This window comes from Doryrhamphus excisus, linkage group LG12 (assembly GCF_037039965.1).
Source record: "Doryrhamphus excisus strain RoL-2023G ecotype Guam linkage group LG12, RoL_Dexc_Guam_v1.1, whole genome shotgun sequence".
NCBI lineage: Eukaryota > Metazoa > Chordata > Actinopteri > Syngnathiformes > Syngnathidae > Doryrhamphus > Doryrhamphus excisus.
The window spans coordinates 7,458,891-7,477,905 of record NC_136368.1 but is presented as its reverse complement, the minus strand read 5'-3'; the positions used below and the strand labels follow the sequence as shown (position 1 = coordinate 7,477,905).

At 40.2% G+C, this 19,015-nt stretch overlaps 1 protein-coding gene across 1 annotated transcript in view; it reads left to right on the top strand.

Annotated features, from left to right (window-relative positions):
* Positions 1 to 2,870: 2,870 nt before the first annotated feature.
* Positions 2,871 to 19,015, top strand: part of thsd7ba (thrombospondin, type I, domain containing 7Ba) — a 236,700-nt gene continuing 220,555 nt past the window's right edge. Inside the window, exons 1-2 of the mRNA XM_078795299.1 lie at positions 2,871 to 2,952; positions 4,440 to 4,496. The gene's annotated coding sequence lies outside the window, so the exon portion shown is untranslated. The remainder of the gene's footprint in view (positions 2,953 to 4,439; positions 4,497 to 19,015) is intronic.

The window sequence follows — 19,015 nt, the reverse complement described above, 5'->3', positions numbered from 1 at the left end:
ATTTTATATGAAAGTGTCATTCTTACAGTAATTTACACATCATATCCTCAAGCATGCTGTAAGGCACTTACAAAAATAAAGTAAACAGAATAGCATGTAAAACATATACTGTATTTTCTGGACTGTAAGTCACACTTTTTTTCATAGGTTGGCTGTTCCTGCGACTTATACTCCAGAGCGACTTATAAATGAAAAAAACTGTTTATGTTACATAAAAACTGGACACCTTTTCTGTTCATGTTTATTTTTTGTGTAGCTCAATAACATGTTAGCATATCTTACATCTATTCAGCCTGTTCTCTATTCTTTTATTGTTAGAACTTGCCTTCCAAGAGGACGCAATGTCTGTTTTGGTCAAGTTGTTTGGAAAAGAAATTACCGCAAAAAATGTGACTTATACTCCAGTGCGACTTATGTATGTTTTTTTCTACCCAATGATGCATTTTGGGCCTTGTGCGACTTATACTCCGGAGCAACTTATAGTCCAGAAAATACGGTATATTGTATAGACAGATAAAAAAAAAAGACTTGCTGAATGAACATCTATTTCTTTGATGGGATCAATATTTGACATTTTATATTTTATGTCTATGTTTTTATACCTTTGGATTTGGAATAGTACATGTCTCAATTTTGAAGCCACTCAACTACATTTTGCTGTATGCCGTGTGCAATGCCAATAAATCTCCCTATCTATAAAAAATATAACAATGAAAAAAGTTAACCTTCAGTCCAGTTTCTAATACATAATAAATAAATAGTGCTAAACCCCTTAAATAATGACACATCTCTACCAAGCACAAAGTATATCCCTGCTGAAAAAAACAGCATAGACCAGTGTAACCCGTCCTTTTCCTTTCTTTCTGCGTTGTGTAAGGAGGTTTCAAAGGTTTTCACAGGGTTTTGTTTTATTTTTGTCCACATCTGCGTAGAGCAACAAAATAATAAGGTGTGCGGCCCTGCGCGAGCTCCCGCCTCTCCTGGAACCGGAAGGAGAACCCGCTAAATAGGATGCCTGGCGCGAATCAACAGGCCGCTAGCCGACTCTTGCTAACGGAGCTAGCCTCCGCCGCCACAGGCTATCGTCACATGGTAAACTTTAGAGACAGAAACAAGCACAGGCGGAAACTCTCAGTAAACTCAATACCACACACACAATACAACATAGACACAGCTCAATAATCGTTCCACGCAATTTTACAGAGAGATAAAAGAGATAAAAAATCATGTCTTACCTCGTACAAGTCTGCGGCGTAAGTGGACGAGGACGTCACCGCAACACTTGCACCATAGAACTGTACATATCCTATTTACACATACAAAGTAGAAAAAATAATGGTTTAAATGATTTTGTGAAATAAAAAGACATTTTAAATTTGTTACACCAGCATGGAAATTATGCTGGTCAGTGCTCGTCTTTACTGGTCTATGCTGGTTTTTCAGTCTCATGGATGCAATGAAAATGATGTTTTAACTGGTAAAAATGTCATAACCATGGTAATCGTCCAACATTTTCGATGGAGCATAGTGTCCAAAACAGAAAAGTTACCATACTCACTTCTGTTGGTCTAGTTGGTCAAGTTTGCTTCACTTCTTGAATTTCATCCAAAAACATTCCAAACCTCAGCGGGATTAAATACAGTAAAGTCTCGTTATATCGATATCGGTTAAAACGAATTACTACTTATTACGATACTATTTTCATTTCCCGGCAAATTTTTAGTCTTTTATGATATAATTAGCTCCTACGATACACGGTTATTATGATAATCCGGTTACTAGGATGCCCTTTTCATCTCCCGCCAGCCAATTTGGTCTGCTTATATCGATACAAAAGCAGCTTAAATCAATCTTTGCTTAAGGATTTCAATACCAAAAAAAGAACACGGCGAACGGCTGCTTCCAGTCAACTTTATTTTTCACACTTCCACCACCAGAGTGCAGCACACACAGCGGAAAACACCCGTCCCTCGCGCCTACCCCTCCGGGTGGCAACACCTTCCCTATCGATAGTTCCGGGGTGAATTATGTCCGGGTAACCGATAATCACTACAGCGTAAGTTTATTTTTATTTACTGTAGTACAAAATTTATTTTAGTACAAAAGCATGCTAGATACGCAATCCATGAACTCAAGGAGAAAATTACATGCCATATTAAAGATCCGCCCACTTTTAATGCAGTTCGGCGCAGGATCGGATATATGGATAGTCCGGTTATATCGGTATTTTTTCCGATTCCCGAGAATATATATATATAACGAGACTTGACTGTACCGCCATGAGACAGGTTAGTTGAGCCAGCGTGCTTGTATCTAACTTGGGCGTGCTTGACGCTATGCGGGATAAGCTAGTTGCTAAATAGCTAGCCCAGGGTTAGCATTCTCATCTCCAGTTATGGAGCATGCACTATGGTCCTCTGGTGTTATGAAACACTCTCATCTGATTGCTGCCCACGATACCCGGTGCATGTCTCCACTATTGATTCATCTAAAGATTTACAGACCATTATTATCGATATAGGAGATATCCATTATATCATTCAGATACTCATCAGCTCTATTCCCCACAATGGACTGTTGCAATTGTATGTATGTATTTTGCTCGTGTAAACTCTCAGTAGTTCTTCTCATTCTGTTTGCTGATCATATCCATCATCAGTATGTGATGTTTTTGGTGATGACTCCAAGCGCCATTATATTCAATGAATCTCTGATACAATGAATGGGGGAAAAAAAAGCATGTGACGTTTCCTTCTCTTGAAACCCTTTCACTGCAGAAATTCCTACCCACTCACTAGTGGGGGATGTAGTAGCAAGCAACAAGAACAATTTCGACCATGGCCTCTGACTGATCAGTAATGTGTACTGTTGACAGGTCAGCCTGCAGTCGTTACAGCAAAGACTCACTGAGGTGGAAAACACGGAAGGGCAGGAAATGAAGTCAAACACAAGGTGAGGGTACAATATATAAAAGAGAAAACAAAACAAACTTGGAAAATAACAGAAGACAGGAGACCAGAACATCTATCCTGGTCTTGTAACACACTACATACTGTAGCAGAGTTTGACATCTATTTCTTTATTGGTGAGAGGCGATCTGATCTGATCTGACAGTCGGCAACACAGATCATGTCCACTTGAACACGGATATTTTACAAACGCAATCTTTTCTATCGGTTTTTGGCCATTCAACCAAGCACGAATTATTGTCCTGAAAAACTGTCAATCAAATCAGTTATGGCTGTTTTCAGGCTTTTGATTGGAGAAAATGTGCATGACTTTTGGTGAATGTGGGACTATGTGCGTTTTTCTAAATATCTGTTTTTGTGGACGTAGTATTAGATATTATTATTACATCTTTAAATTCAGTCTATTAGCTTAGTACATTTTCAGTCTGATAGGCTCTTATAGAAGACCTTTGTGACACACACTCACACAGCACAACAAGACTTGCACAACACTCAAAGATAACCCAAGATAATGTACGAAGTGGTGAAGATAGTAAACAAATGCAGTGTAAGCTAGTCTCTCTTGCACAAACAGGTACACCCTAGACTGGTGGCCGGCCAATCACAGGGCACATATAGACAAACAACCATTCACACTCACATTCATACCTATGGACAATTTGGAGTCACCAATTAACCTAGCATGTTTTTGGAATGGGGGAGGAAACCGGAGTACCCGGAGAAAACCCACGCACTCCACACACAAGATGCCCGAGCGTAAAATCGAACCCAGTTCTCCTAGCTGTGTGGCCTGCACGCTAACCACTTGTACACCGTGCAGACAATGTACCCTCTTGGTACCTTTTTGGTCCTGTTTTTTTAGTAATTGGAGCTATTCATTAACCAGGATGGGGTGTCAAATGCTCACTGTTGTTTGCCAGTTCTAAAAGGCAGGAAATAAACTTTGCAATAAAGTGCAACTGTAAGCTGAAATCATTTTTGTGGTGCAAGAAAAAAGATTCAATAACGATTCATCCTGCAACAATTGTGTCAATGACTGTGGATCGCACCGGGGACTACTTGAGATTATAGAGTTTAAGAGAACAGCAGTGAGTGTACAAAAGGGAGGGGCGGAGATATCTTTGAGGCGGCTGCATAAAGACTGTGTGTGCATGTGTATGCATTAAAGCGAGAGGGGGTGTGTTCACTCGGAGACAGCCAGGATGGCTTATTAGGAAATCATTCCTCTGAGCCAATGGTTTTTTAGAGAGACGCAGATGTCATTTGGCTGAGTAGTGGCGCCTCCCAGAGCCAGCCCATAGCGCTCAGTGTAACGCAGCGCTGTGTGAGAGCACCGCTGTCACTACTCTCCTCTCTCTTGCGCTTTCTGTCTTGTTGCCCACCGACACTTTCTTCACTTGCTCCCCCGTCTCTCTCTCCTCCCTTGCATCCTCTCCATCCTCCTCCTCTCGGACTCTGTCCCACTGGCAGAGATATGATCTGTTACAAACAACAGCAGCATCAGCAGCAGCATCACCAAGATCCCAGGTAAGACCTTTTGTGATTTATTCACTTTGCACTGAGGTGCCGCAACACTAGAAAGCTCATTGCTCACCGGCTGATGTGCACAAATTGATTTCTCTGTGTTGCCCAGCACTGTTTTGCTATGATGAATTTGATTTGGAGCTCTGAGGGACAGTGCGAGGTAAGTTGTTTTATGCCTCTTAGTGAAGCGGCCAAGTACGGCTTATAAAGTGTGACAATGACAACACAGCTGTATTGTTTAGATCATGACAAATCGGCAGCAAGGAAGCAAGGAAGGAACAGAAATAGGCTGGAAATCAGGATGATCAAAGCTGGGAGTTCAGCTCAGGTGTTGGTGTACTTGATCAGCAGGTGATAAAAAAGCTGCTTCATTGAATATGACTTTGCATTGAAAATCCTGCCAACCGTGAATGGTGCAAGATGTCTGTGTGCATTGGAAGGGATAGTTTCCTGACTGTGGACTGCACAAGGGAGCACTTGAAGGAATAAAACAAAAAAAAGGGTCAAAGGAATAGCAGCGTGCAGGTAGACACACGTGTGCAGACACAGTGACAGTAATTGTAAATCAGTGTGCATGGAACATTAACTTCCCGTCTGAGGAAGAGGATGATTATATGATTTCAATGCACTGTTATGTGACACAGGAAAAGGTTAAGCCATGACAAAGGTGACATTGCTATTAATTGATATTTACTGCATTCACCAAAACACTTTTCTTAAGAAAAATGTGTTTAAAGTTTGACGTGGTGGTGCTTGTCTGCTGGTTGTAATGCTTCCAGTTTACCTGGAGGACCCCTTTGTTAAACGTTTCTTTGTATAATGATTAACATGTATTGTACAATGTTCCAATGCTCCATTGGCTGCGATGAAAGAAGAGTCATCACACGGATGCTTGAAAATGAAACCTGAAAATAGCTGAGAGCAAACTTACATTAAGTCTCATAAGTAATACAACGCTGTTCTTATATTTCATTCATGACCAGATTTTACAGCGCTCTCTTGTCCGGTGGGGAGGAATGAGAGAAATAGCTTTGTGATGTGAAAAGACTGGTTGTCGAGGTGAGAGAACATGCAGGCAATGGAAAGATGTGGGGCTAAAGCCTCTTTGGCATTGAAACACAATCTCACCTCAGCGGCCGCAGGGTTGGTAACCCACATGGAGGATGATATGAGGCACAAAGAACTTCATGGCCGTGTTTCATGAAAGAGTTGTGTAGTGGTGTTGTGCACTAGGGTAAATGTTACATTACACAATGGATCACACGGACTGGGATTATTTCTCTCTTTCAAACTTTTGACCAAATTCGGGATGCCCCCATCAGCATATTTGACCTCAGATTCAATTCCATTTCTAGTCAAAGGCGGCAATCCACATAACAATGACTTCCAGAAAGGGAAAGTCTAACAGTGCCGCCTTATTGTTGTTGTACAATTCAGGAATACAGTGGAACTCCACCCTAACACCCCAACTATTGCCACAAATATTTACACTACCTGGGTTATTGTACGGCTAACCACGACCAAACAAAGCATTGGTGGCCCTTTTACAGAGCCAAAGTCCTCAAGGAACCTTTTATTCCAACAGCTGTTAAATAAGTCTCGGAGTCTCAAGGACAGTTTACAATTTAATTCCAACAGGAGTAGATTCAACTAATGGCCGTGCCAGCACTGGAGAGAGCAACTAGCTGCCAACAAAGGTTTAGCATCCAATCGATCTCTCAAGAGGAACTCTGTTCCGCTTTCTTTTATGACTTCTGTCAGAGAGTCAGAGTTGAATTGGTGTAAAATTACGTTTTTTAGTTGTTGAAATATTAGGTGCTAGCAACTCTAGACTGGACAGCCAATGGCACCTCAGACGGAGATAAAAAGGTTGCATATCTAGATATTATAAAAACACAGGGGGCCTGTTCCTGTTCCAAGTAAAAAGGCTTGTGAATGTGTTAGATAAACACAAACATGTTGCCATACTCATTTAAAAAAGTGGAAAATATTCCATTCCTAACACTGTAAAGAATAGATAGGGGTTATTTTAGAGTTGGGACACTATAGACCAGGGGTCTCAAACTCAATTTACCTGGGGGCCACTGGAGCTAGGGTCTGGGCAAGGCTGGGCCGCATCAGGTTTTCCAAAAAAAAAAAAAAAAAATGCATTTATTAAAAACAGAAAAATATACAAACTTTTTCAGTGCTTTGGTTCTGATTTTCTACAATAAAAGCTCTGATAAAACATTCCACTGTTCTCAAATATCTTAATTTTTATTTTTCTGCACAATATAAGATGAAAAATAAATAAACAAATCAAGAATAAAGAAAATCAATCAATCAGTAATAAATATAATAATAATAATAATAAAAAGGGCAAATAATAAAAACTTAAGAAACCACTAAAATTAACAAGCATTATTAGAGCCCTGTAGACATGACTATAGTCACATTTATACTTTTTTTATTTACAACATATTGCGCAATTGCAGGGTCTTGAGACACATGCTAACTCGCAAACTAGAGAGCTAGCGACCTAAACGGTAGCCTTCAAGTTATTTCCTTTAAACTTAAATAGCCAAAAACTTACCACTTCCACACGGATAGGGAGGATAACTATTAACAGTTATTTAACCTTTAACATGAACATTAATCAAACGTAATAATTTTTTCTGGGTACATGATACCATACAGCATCCATATGAAACTTGCGCGGGCCGCACTAACATTAAACTTTCAAACTAGTGTGGCCCGCAGGCCGCGTGTTTGAGACCCCTGCTATAGACAGATACAGGGGATGCTTCCATCATGTGTATTATATGTGTTTGAGGTTTATTTTGTTACCTGCACTGATCAGTTGTTCAAGCACACTGCATATTTCTGTGTTCTGTGTGCTTTTTATTAAATTACGGCTGCAAACTGTCCCACTATGATGTCAAAGAAAGTCGCTAGCGCCACAACTTTTGAATGCAATAAAGAATTCAGACTGAAGTATAGAGGTTGCATCTACTACAGTATGATTGTCATTCAAGTTAACAAGCTCATACATGTTGCAGGGGGAACGGTTTATGGAACTATACAGCTTAAATCATTTCTCCCTCTACTCATCTCTGTGTTCACCAAAGATGTCCATTTATCCATTCCATTTTTGCATTTATGTGTATTTTGCATATAATTTGCCTTTATAGAATGTGTTCATATTTTGGGTATCTGGAAGAGATTCATTGGATTTACATTATTTCCGACTGAATTATTTTTTTTATGTTTGGTGACGAAATCCGTGGTTGCACCAGTAATATTCCACCCACGTCACATTTTTCAGTTGCAGCTTCCTCAGATGACAGATGACATATTGGAAAGTGGCTCATTGCAGTAAATACTGTAAAACAATAAATAAAACAATGAGCTCTTTGAGGAAAATGAAGCTGCCTCAGCTACTTGCCTGACACAGTCTCTCTGTCATTAACCCGGCACTCAGGCAGAGACCCAGAAAAATATCAGAGTTTTGAGGAAATTAGAGCTGGAGAGATGAGGAAAGCTGGTGCCTTTTCAGTCCGCTGAGGGTTCTCTTGCTGACAGCTCCACTCTGTCTTTTTTTTCAGGCTGGTTGTGAGCTGCCCCAGGTGTGACAGGCAGCCAGGGTAATGGGGGACATTTGACAGATGCATATTTCCAACCTTGAATGCTTCATATAAAGAAGATAGACGGCATAGATTCGGGCTCAGTGGGGGACAAACTGTTGGGTTGTGAATCACTCCAATGAGTAGCTCGCCTCGCTGCTCGATTGATCTCTATGACGTGAATCTCACAACCCTTCAATGTTACTAATTGCATCCCACCCCAACTATTGATTGAAATATGAGGGTTGTAGATATGTGTATTACTCCGACTGCAGACTAGGACTTGAATTAACAGTATCCAAGTTAGTTGCTTCCCATGGAGGACTCCGAGGGGTGTACACAGCATTCATAATCATCCATCATCCATTGGAGTGTCTGCTGCTGCCAGAGAAATTATTTGTGTCCAAACACGGGTGTCACAAACTTTGTGTCTCTCTTGGAATCCCAGTACTGCAGTGGTTTGCGATTATTTTTTGTCATGACGACCCGAGGGGACAAAACTGTTATCATGCCGCCCCAAATTGAAATACTATTGACGACGCGACATTATTTATCCGTATTATATGCTGGCACCAGTATTCTCTATATATTCATATATTGTTTTTCATGAAATGGGCTAAGACAACACCTGCCTGTAACATTAAAAAAATGGAAAATATTCCATTCCTAACACTGTAAAGAATAGATAGGGGTTATTTTAGAGTTGGGACACTATAGACCAGAGGTCTCAAACTCAATTTACCTGGGGGCCACTGGAGCTAGGGTCTGGGCAAGGCTGGGCCGCATCAGGTTTTCAAAAAAAAAAAAAAAAAACGCATTTATTAAAAACAGAAAAATATACAAACTTTTTCAGTGCTTTGGTTCCGATTTTCTACAATAAAAGCTCTGATAAAACATTCCACTGTTCTCAAATATCTTAATTTTTATTTTTCTGCACAAAATAAGACAAATCAAGAATGAAGAAAATCAATCAATCAGTAATAAATAAATATAATAATAATAATAATAAAACGGCAAAAAATAAAAACTTAAGAAACCACATATAGTTGGTGGGCAGACACATTATTTTTTTTAGATTAAAATTACAAAGCATTATTAGAGCCCTGTAGACATGACAAACACGACTATAGTCACATTTATACTCTTTTTATTTACAACATATTGCGCAACTGCAGGGACTGTGAGGAAAAAGCGGTAGAAAATGAATGAATGAATGATGATTTTATGTATTTTTGTATTTCAGATACTATTAAGAAGGGGGTAGTGGTTCTTTTAGAGTTGGGACACCATGGAAAGATTTCATTCAGAGAATGGACAAGCAGGATCAAAACTAGCAACTTCCTGTCAGTACTGTTCAGGCTTTTTCTAAAAGGGTGCATTCAGGTGCATCGTATAACTCCTGGGACACAAGTTGTCGCTGCATTCAGGGACACTTATAAGTCACAGCAAACACACCCACACATGGTCGAGACAAACGTTGGTGAGATTTACAAATCTTTGGACGGATGCTGCTTTATCATGATTATTAAATTTTACCCTTCAATTTGGTATGAAATGAATATGCAGAATGGACAAAAAAAGTGAAGCTAAAATTAAGTCCATTCAAATTAAATGATTTGAAAGCCAAGGATGATAATTTATCTATTTATCTGTGCTCATTTCAAACTTTGTCCTAATATCACCATGCAAAATACATATTTTTGATCTCGAATTGAACCAATCAATTATGTTCAATATTTAAAGTTCTTTCATTCATTTTCTACTGCTTATCCTCATGAGGGTTGCGGGAGTGCTGGAGCCTACCCCAGCTTTCAGGCGAGAGGCATTGTACACCCTGGAGTGGTGGGCCAGCCAATCATATAGACAAACAACCATTCACACTCACATTCATACCTATGGACAATTTGGAGTCACCAATTAACCTAGCATGTTTTTGGAATGGGGGAGGAAACCAGAGTACCAGGAGAAAACCCACGCATGCACGGGGAGAACATGCAAACTCCACACAGAGATGGCTGAGGGTGGAATCTAACTCTGGTCTCCTCGTTGTCCACTGTGCAGCCATTATTTCAACTTAATTAATATAATAAGGTTTATGTTTTTAAATGTGCAGTAGTCGGGGGTACATGGCCCCAAGTCAATTATCTGAGGGGGTACGTGACTGTAAAAAGTTCAGGAACCACTGCTATACATGACTGCTACTAAACTGATGCTGGATGACCGGGTCTATTAGCTGTCGTAATATTTTGTAAGTGGGCAATGTTGAATTAAAATGATGAATTTATAGATACAAACAACACTTGAAAAAAAAGTGAGGTGAAAAATGATTACCTTGCAGGGAGAAAAAAATAAACTTTCTGAGAAAAAGGTATTTAATATCTTATTCCCTTCTGGGGTCTCCACTGATATCAACGTGCTTGCAGTGTGCATGGAGCTCAGGGAGGCAGTGTGACTTTGAGTATGTGTGTGTGTGTGTGCACATGTGGTGCAGGTAATTACATTTCCCACCTAAGGTGGTGGTTATATGAGCTCCTAATTCATATTCATATTTGGGAATTAAAACAGACCCAGTGCTAAAGAAACAAAGACCTGCTCTGTACTGAAGCATTACAGTACTTCTTATGTGATAGTGCTGTAACATTAATTCCAGAATATTAGCCTTTTAACACTTAAATGTTTTGACTAGCGGTTATAAACACACCTGGTCTTAATATCAAAGTACATGCACCACAATCCCAAACCTGTCTTTGTAAAAGAGGTGCATTCATGTCATGCCTTTCCACTTGGATATATTTTTCTCATTCACCATCCAAATGTCCAGAAAGAGAACCTGCAGTGTGAGTTTCTGCATCCACTCCAAACCTTTAAGATGTATTTGACAGATGAAATGCTCTGCATAAAGAGAACAGACAAACTGCACCGCAGCTTTTCTGTGATGGTTTCATAAAATGTTTCTTTTTTTTGGTGGTGTCAGCGTGGATTTGTTGTGACATCTTTTTCCTCTCCGGCATGACCGGAATACTGAAACACAAACACGGTTTAAAACCAACATTTTAGGAACGTGAATCACCTGCGACTGCTGCCTTTGTCTTCTCTTTTAACACAAAATGGTCTCTCATGTTTGTGCATTCAGTGAAACTGCCATTAAGTGATTTGAGGATTGTAGTTACAGTTTTTTTACGGAGTATAAGTTGCATCAGCCATGTTGTTTGGCCTAGAGGAAAATAACTGGCTGTAGCAGAGATGAGGATGCCGACGTTCTCATTGGGAGTGACCAGGATGGATAGGATCAGGAAGGAGTACATGAGAGGAACATTATATGTTAGAGGCCTTGGAGCTAAAGAGGCCAGACTGAGATGGTTGGGACATGTCCAGAGGACAGATAGTGAATATATTGGTAGAAGGATGTTGCCAGGTAGGAGGCGGTTTATGGATGTAGTGAAGGAGGACATGAGGGTAGTTGGTGTGAGAGAGACAGATGCAGAAGACAGGGTTGGATGGAGGAGATTGGTTTGCTGTGGCGAGCCCAAAGAAAAAGAAGAAGTTGCATCAGTCAAAAAATGCGTCACTCACCACTTCACGCTTGAAATTCTTTACTCTGCCACATTTCTTTGTCTAAATTAAGCATTTTCAAGAATAAAAATGGCTTAATGAACTACAATACATATACAAGGCATTTGAAAAAGTTGACGTTGTATTCTACACCGATCACTAGGTGTCAGTAATGTTACTGTGAAGTTTTGTAAGACAATCAGGGACCAGACTTGAGCGTCGGGTTTGAACAGGTTTGAATAAGTTTGAACAGGTTTCAACGTTCTCACAAATGTATCACGGCAAGCTGAAACTCAACCTTGAACCCCTTTTATCACTTCCTGTTCGCCATTCACACTGCTCCCCTATGGAATATATTTATAGCAACAAAGACTAGCATTAATAATGTCAAAAAATTACAATAGTGGTGTTAGTTCATGTCTAGAGGGCTCTAATAATGTTACAAATTGTAATTACAACTAATTCGAAGGTTTTATATTCTCTGATTATGAAAATATGTGATTTATAAATAAGGAATGGTGCTTTGTGTAAATTCTGTAATTGTGTAAAGACCGCTATTTATGATGGAGCTAACAACATTAAATTCCCAAGAGAAGAAGAGGACAGTTTACTAAATGCCACAATGTTCTCAAAGAACACACTTTTAATCCCAGTGTGTAGGCATGTATCAAAAGGTCGGATTTTCAAAGCAAATCTTCATTTTTGTATTCATAAATGAATTAAACTGACAAATAAAATGATGAGAAAAATAGCTCACAAGAACTTTAAAAACTATTGTGCTTTTTCCACTTTTCTCGTGTTAAACAATACCCACGTTTCCGATAATGAGGTTTGCGCATTTGGAAGTGAGCCCTAAAAGAAGATTTGCAATGGCTCAAAATGCTCAGTTTGAAAAGGCGTGGTAAAACCGTTCCTTTGTGACATCACAAAGGAACTCACTGCCCTTCCCCAAGCTCTGCTTTAACCATTTCCATGGTTTCCTTGATAATAACCAAAATCACTTCTGTTCTTAAATCAATCGCTACGACATTGTACTGCCAAAAATAAGCTGTTTCATTTTAATTGTCCAAATAAGAGTACCTTTAGTTGTACGAGGCATTAAAATCAAGCAGAAAAAGAACAAACTTTGGTCTAGTAATTTTCATGACTGTAATTAGCCTCCCAATTAAACAACACTTCATGCAGCATTTCTCAATCCACATAGATGATATAATTAGAGCTGTGCATTACTTACAGACACATAGTCTCCTAGGGTAGTGTTTTAGAAAGTATTCTGTATTTTGTGCTGTATCATTCAATTTATGTGCCTAACTGTGTAAACAAGTCATTGAATTATTGCAGCCAAAAATGCAAACGTCACACATGACTATAATGTCGCAGGATTGGCCAAAGTATGAAAAGTGTGATAATTATAGGTTATCGGTCGAGGCATGATACCTGGCCTGATACCAGACAAACCATGTGATGATCTCATTATCACATACTATTTAATCATGAGCTTATTATCACATACTATTTAATCATGAGCTTATTATCACATACTATTTAATCAAAAGACCATTATGTTTCCGGAAATTTTTCAGTTTATTACATGTATTATATCTAAACAGTGTAAACACAATAATTGCAAAAATATTTCAACAATAATATTTTATCAACAGTCTTATCTTATCAATGTCTGACAATTAAAGTTCCATTAATCAAGTTTGGGTTTTTTGGTGACTGGAGAAGCACTAGGAATATTTATAGTTAAAGTGACATTTCCTGTCACATGCGCGGAGAGCACAGACGGCAGCAAAACAAACGCTGTGTGTTCATGCTCGTGCGCTGTTCTCTGATTGGTTGTTTCACGGGCACGATACCAGAGCAGCGCGCTCTGAGTGGACAGCTACGGGGGCTGATACTGGACATGGTTAAACTCTATATTTTATCAGTATCACTGCCCTGGGCTTTGACACAGTATCATTTCGGCCTTTTCCCGTATCATTCATGGGCGGTTTCTAGGGTACAGGGCCAATTAATACTGTAGTATGTGATAATACTCTGGAAAACACACTTAATAGGAATGTCGTCTATTGGCATAAAAGTTTGATATCGGTTCATACTGGTATCAGTTTTTCATCCAAAGATGATATCAACATGCAAGGGGTGATCTGCTACTGATTTGCCTGCTCAGTATGTCTGCAGTTTGCAATTTTATTCCAAGTTTGGCCTTTGTATTGTAACTATGCAAGTAGCAATGAAAGTGTTGGGGGGAGCAAGGCGTCCTGATTGAATACTTCTAATTTCTAGTTTCGCTCCTGCGTGGAGAATTAGCTAAGTTTATATTTTTTGTGACTGTATTTGGATTTTGCACATTGTACAGATGGATGTTTGTGCCACATACAAATGTGCAGCTTTTTAAATGTATATAACCTGTCTTGCTTGTTGATAGCACGGTGTCATGATCTGCAAGCTTGAAAAAACAACAACATGCATTTAGTAAGTTGTTTTCATATTGCAGCAGGTACCTTGGAAGGTTAATTGTGAAAGGATATATTCCTCCTTGCCCAGTGGCAAGTGTGGGTGGGTATCATCTCCACAGAGAAAAATATTCTGACAGAAGCTGGCAACCAGCTTGTGTAAATATAGTGCATGCGGAAAATATGTCAGTGTTTTTGACAAGCATGCATCCCAAGCTATATGCATTAAGATTAGTTCTAATATAAATCCTGAAAAAGTTGTTTTATAAGCTATGACTTTTCATTTTCCTGCAATATGAAAATGTCGCCGGACATTATGTTTGTGCTATAGTCTGGGATCCATTTCTTTTCACTTGTGTGCTTTTCAAGTGGTTTACTGTGGCAGGAGCACACACAGATTTAATGATCTCATTACCTCTTAGTTCGGGGCACTAAATCACCAGATCAAGATCAGGTGAAGGTCAGACCACTCAATGAGGACCTTTATCTAGACACTTGCAAGAGTGAGGTTCAAACTTTAGCCGGTTTTGTCCTCACATATTTCACCCATTAAACACTTCATAATGAACGGGTTGTGTCAGCATCTGAATCATGACTATTCATATTACCAGGAATTTTGGACAACTGGGTGAGTGTGGTGTGGAGTATCCATCCCATCTTTTCTCCATCCCATCCAATGAATTAGACCAGAGATAGTGAGCCAGGACTCCTTGTCGAACATGAGTGACTTCGGATTGCTCAGATATTCGTCTGATGAATGAACCGAAGCTCCCGGAGACACACTCCCTAATCTTGTAGAACGTATTCCCAGAAGAGTAGAAGCTTTTATACAGTAACTGCAAAGGGAGGGACCGATTGCAAATTCTCTTTCCTGTTACTATGTGTAGGTGTAATGGCAGGCTTGAAGGGAATTTAAGTGTGAGCACCTTTTGAAAGGATTCTGGTGACATCTAGCAGTGCTAGAGAAACATTAGATTTTTGTCAAAATGTCTGAATTTGACAGGGTATTATGAATTTTGGGATTAATTATTAACGAACCACAGAATTTGACCACAAAAAAGCTTTTTGAAGTTCATTCATTCATTCATTTTCTACTACTTTTCCTCACAAGGGGCACAGGGGTCCTAGCTGTCTTCGAGCGAGAGGCGGGGTACACCCTGGACTGGTGGCCAGCCAATCACAGGGCACATACGTATAGACAAACAACCATTCACACTCACATTCATACCTATGGACAATTAACCTAGCATGTTTTTGGAATGTGGGAGGAAACCAGAGTACCCGGATGCTTGGGGAGAACACGCAAACTCCACACAGAGATGGCAGAGGGCGGAATTGAACCCTGGTCTCCTAGCTGTGAGGTCTGCACGCTAACCACTAGACGACCGTGCAACCTACTCAGAAGTTCATTCATTCATTAATTCATTTTCTACTGCTTTTCCTCTCGAGGGTCGCGGGGGTGCTGGAGCCTATCCCAGCTGTCTTCGGGCGAGAGGCGGGGTACACCCTGGACTGGTGGCCAGCCAATCACAGGGCACATATAGACAAACAACCACTCACACTCACATTCATACCTATGGACAATTTTGGAGTCGCCAATTAACCTAGCATGTTTTTGGAATGTGGGAGGAAACCAGAGTACCTGGATGCTCGGGGAGAACATGCAAACTCAGAGGGTGGAATTGAACCCTGGTCTCCTAGCTGTGAGGTCTGCGCGCTAACCACTAGAACACCGTGCAACCTATCTCGTATAATCGGAGAATGAATATCCATCCAAAATAATGGCGGTGCTTCGCTTCTTTGGAACACAAACACTTTTCTAAGTCTTGCTGACCTCCAACACCCGAGCAGTTTTCAATTACAATAACCAGCCCGCCTCACTCGGAATACAAAAGTATGGCTTCAGCATGCCTTATCTCAGGGGTCCTTGTCAAGTAGCTGCCTTATTTGTCTGCAGCTCCTTCCAGCTGGCCACATGGGTTATTCTTTGGGTGTTAGTCAGATGGGAGGCACTTGAAGAGGCTGTCACAAATCCCTAGCACAGTATTGTCAGCCCGCTGGCCTTTTGCTTAGATCTCCTGCTTCCATCACCCCTATTAACTCTGGATCACTGGCTATATTCACTAAATCTTCCCTCCAGTAATCGAATTAGTGTTACGCTTTTCTCCTGATGGTGGCTTTTTTTCCCCATACCGCCCTCCACCCCCTACCCTCCCGGATCCCCTTTTTCAGTTGACATTTTCCTTGTTATTCTCCTGCTGTCTTTTAGGTGTCAACGGTAATTACATCTAATGAGAAAGGAAAGGCGTTGCTCACCTGAAGAGAACACATGACCTCTGGTTGAAAACATGCTGTTCTCGCTTTTGCTCTAATGGAAATGTGCGGTTGCAGTCCGGGGGGGGATTGGGGGGTTGGTTGATGTGCCACTTGGATATTCCAGAGCCAAATTTGTGTTATACATAATTAACAAAAACATAAACGCAACACTTTTGTTTTTGCTCCCATCTTTCTGGAGCTGAACAGGGTCATCTCTCTCAAATATTGTTCACAAATCTGTCATATACAAATGTTTATTGAACAAGTGGGCTATAGGCTGGCCACAATAAAAGGCCATTGAAGCGCCGAAGAACTGGAGTCTGAGGCGGAGTGTCGAATTTGGGAGAAAACGTTATTTTTCTTGCAAACATTAACTTGCACTCTTTGCTACGTAAGACATGAAAGACATGAAAGCCCCGTCCCTCAACAACAAACAGAAACGGAAAACCCCCGTCCCTTGCTCCCACGCCTCCGGGTCGTAACCTAGCACTACACCATCATAATACGTATGTAGCTTTGCTGCATGCCTACTGCATGCTCGCTCAACACTGATGGACGAAACTGATGAAACACCACATTTTGAAGGGACCTTTTATTGTGGCCAGCCGAATTCACACCTGTGCAATAATCATTATGTAGTTTGCATGCCACACCTGCGAGGTTGATGGATCATCTCAGCTAGGAAGAAGTGCGTACCGTTTCGGGGGTGTCCCCTTGCAATTTTTGTGTTCCCCAAATGTCTGCTTCTTTTTTTTTGGCTCGTGGAGAACTTTGTTGTAGTGACCACAAAGTAGTAAGATATTGACATGCATGGGAAATGTCTTGACTTGCATTGGCTGCACTTATTACATATGTGGGGTGCACATTTGGCGCACAACACACATAGGAGTCCACATAATGGTGTACGAAAAGCCAGAGATTTTGGCCAAACCTGACACCAGCAAAACACACCAAAGACTGCGTTTTTTGTTTGAGATGACAAAGAACCTCTGTGCAGGTCTGCTTCTACAGCTCGAAAATCAGCACATTACCCGCGCTCAGTCCATGGATAGACTACAGGCAGATGAAGGACCTTGTATGACCGGTTGTGACCGAGGCTTAACACAGATTTGGAAAGATTTGTGAGCAATATTTGAGAGAGAGCCTTTTGTGTACTAGATGGGAGCAAAAACAAAAGTGTAGATACAAGTGGAAGTTACAATATTTTACATGAATGCATCCCATAAAAACTACTTCAATTTGAAAATGCAGTCTGACTCAGTCAAGTCGTGACCATGTGATCCCAGCAGAGTTGATTGAAAAGGAAAAAAAGTCTTCTTTTCAACACCACGATTGGTTCTTGTCAGACTTGCTGTGATAAGACGCTTGAAATGGGATTTTTTTAAAGCTCTGTTCACATACTGACCACTTATACCAAAGTCGCTATCTCTTTTCTGCAAAATCTCGTAGGTGATCAAAGTAAACCTTTGAAACTCAGGTATTAAGGCAGCATTCATAATTGGATCACGACTGTCACGATATTTGACGGCCTCATGAATGGTTGCTGAAATAAGCAAAATGTAATATCCTCAGCTTGATTATTTATTACAGTAACAACTCAACAAATGCCAGATTGTTGGTCCGATTGATGGTCTAACATGCTGTTTTTCGACAACAATGCACTTTCCCAAGTTAGAATAGCGACAGTTTTCCAATCTTATCTTATCCCGATATCTGGTTTTATATTATTATATTATCATTATTGTTGATTTCTTTCTTTTGAGACTGGAATAAACTCCTCTCTACAGGAAAGTATGATATGAACGAATGCATGCATGTATGCATGTCCCAGAAGGCCAAGCACAAGGTCAGACCAGGAAGTCATAAAAACAGGAAATCTACACAGTTGACATGATTAGGGACCACTTTGCAAGTTTGAATTTTGCAGCTTCACTATCACGACTATTCAAAAATAAATAAATAAATGTTGATTCTTAGTATTAAAACATGCATATTTAATAACATCCTAAGTATTATTGCCTTAATTTAAATATTTTCAGGAATGAAAATTGCTAAATCAACAAAAATACATTCAAGAAGACGAATTAAACAATGCACAGTGGTATGACTTGAGCCAACTGCAAGTACGTTGTCCAGCAAAAAAGCAAACTTTCCAAATGCAAATGCTGCATCTATATTATGTCTCAAATGGGCCGCATGGTGCACAAGTGGTTAGAAAGTTGGCCACACAGTCAGGAGAGCGGGAAGACCTAGGTTCGAATCCATGCGGTTTTCTTCAAGAAAGCCAAGAAAGTGACATTGTTATTAACACCAATAACAATAACATTCACTCATATTTTGTTGTGCCCTGTGATTGGCTGGCGACCAGTGTGTGCCCCGCCTCTCGCCCAAAGACAGCTGGGATAGGCTCCAGCACCCCCGTGACCCTCATGAGGAAAAAGCGGTAGAAAATGAATGTTGTTGTTAAAATCATCCAGAACAAGTATGTTGTCTGGAAGGGACTGACACTGACGGTTTAATGCAACATAAAAGACCAGTGAGCAGCCATCCATGTTTAACTACCCCTGGCATGAAAACCCATAATATTAGT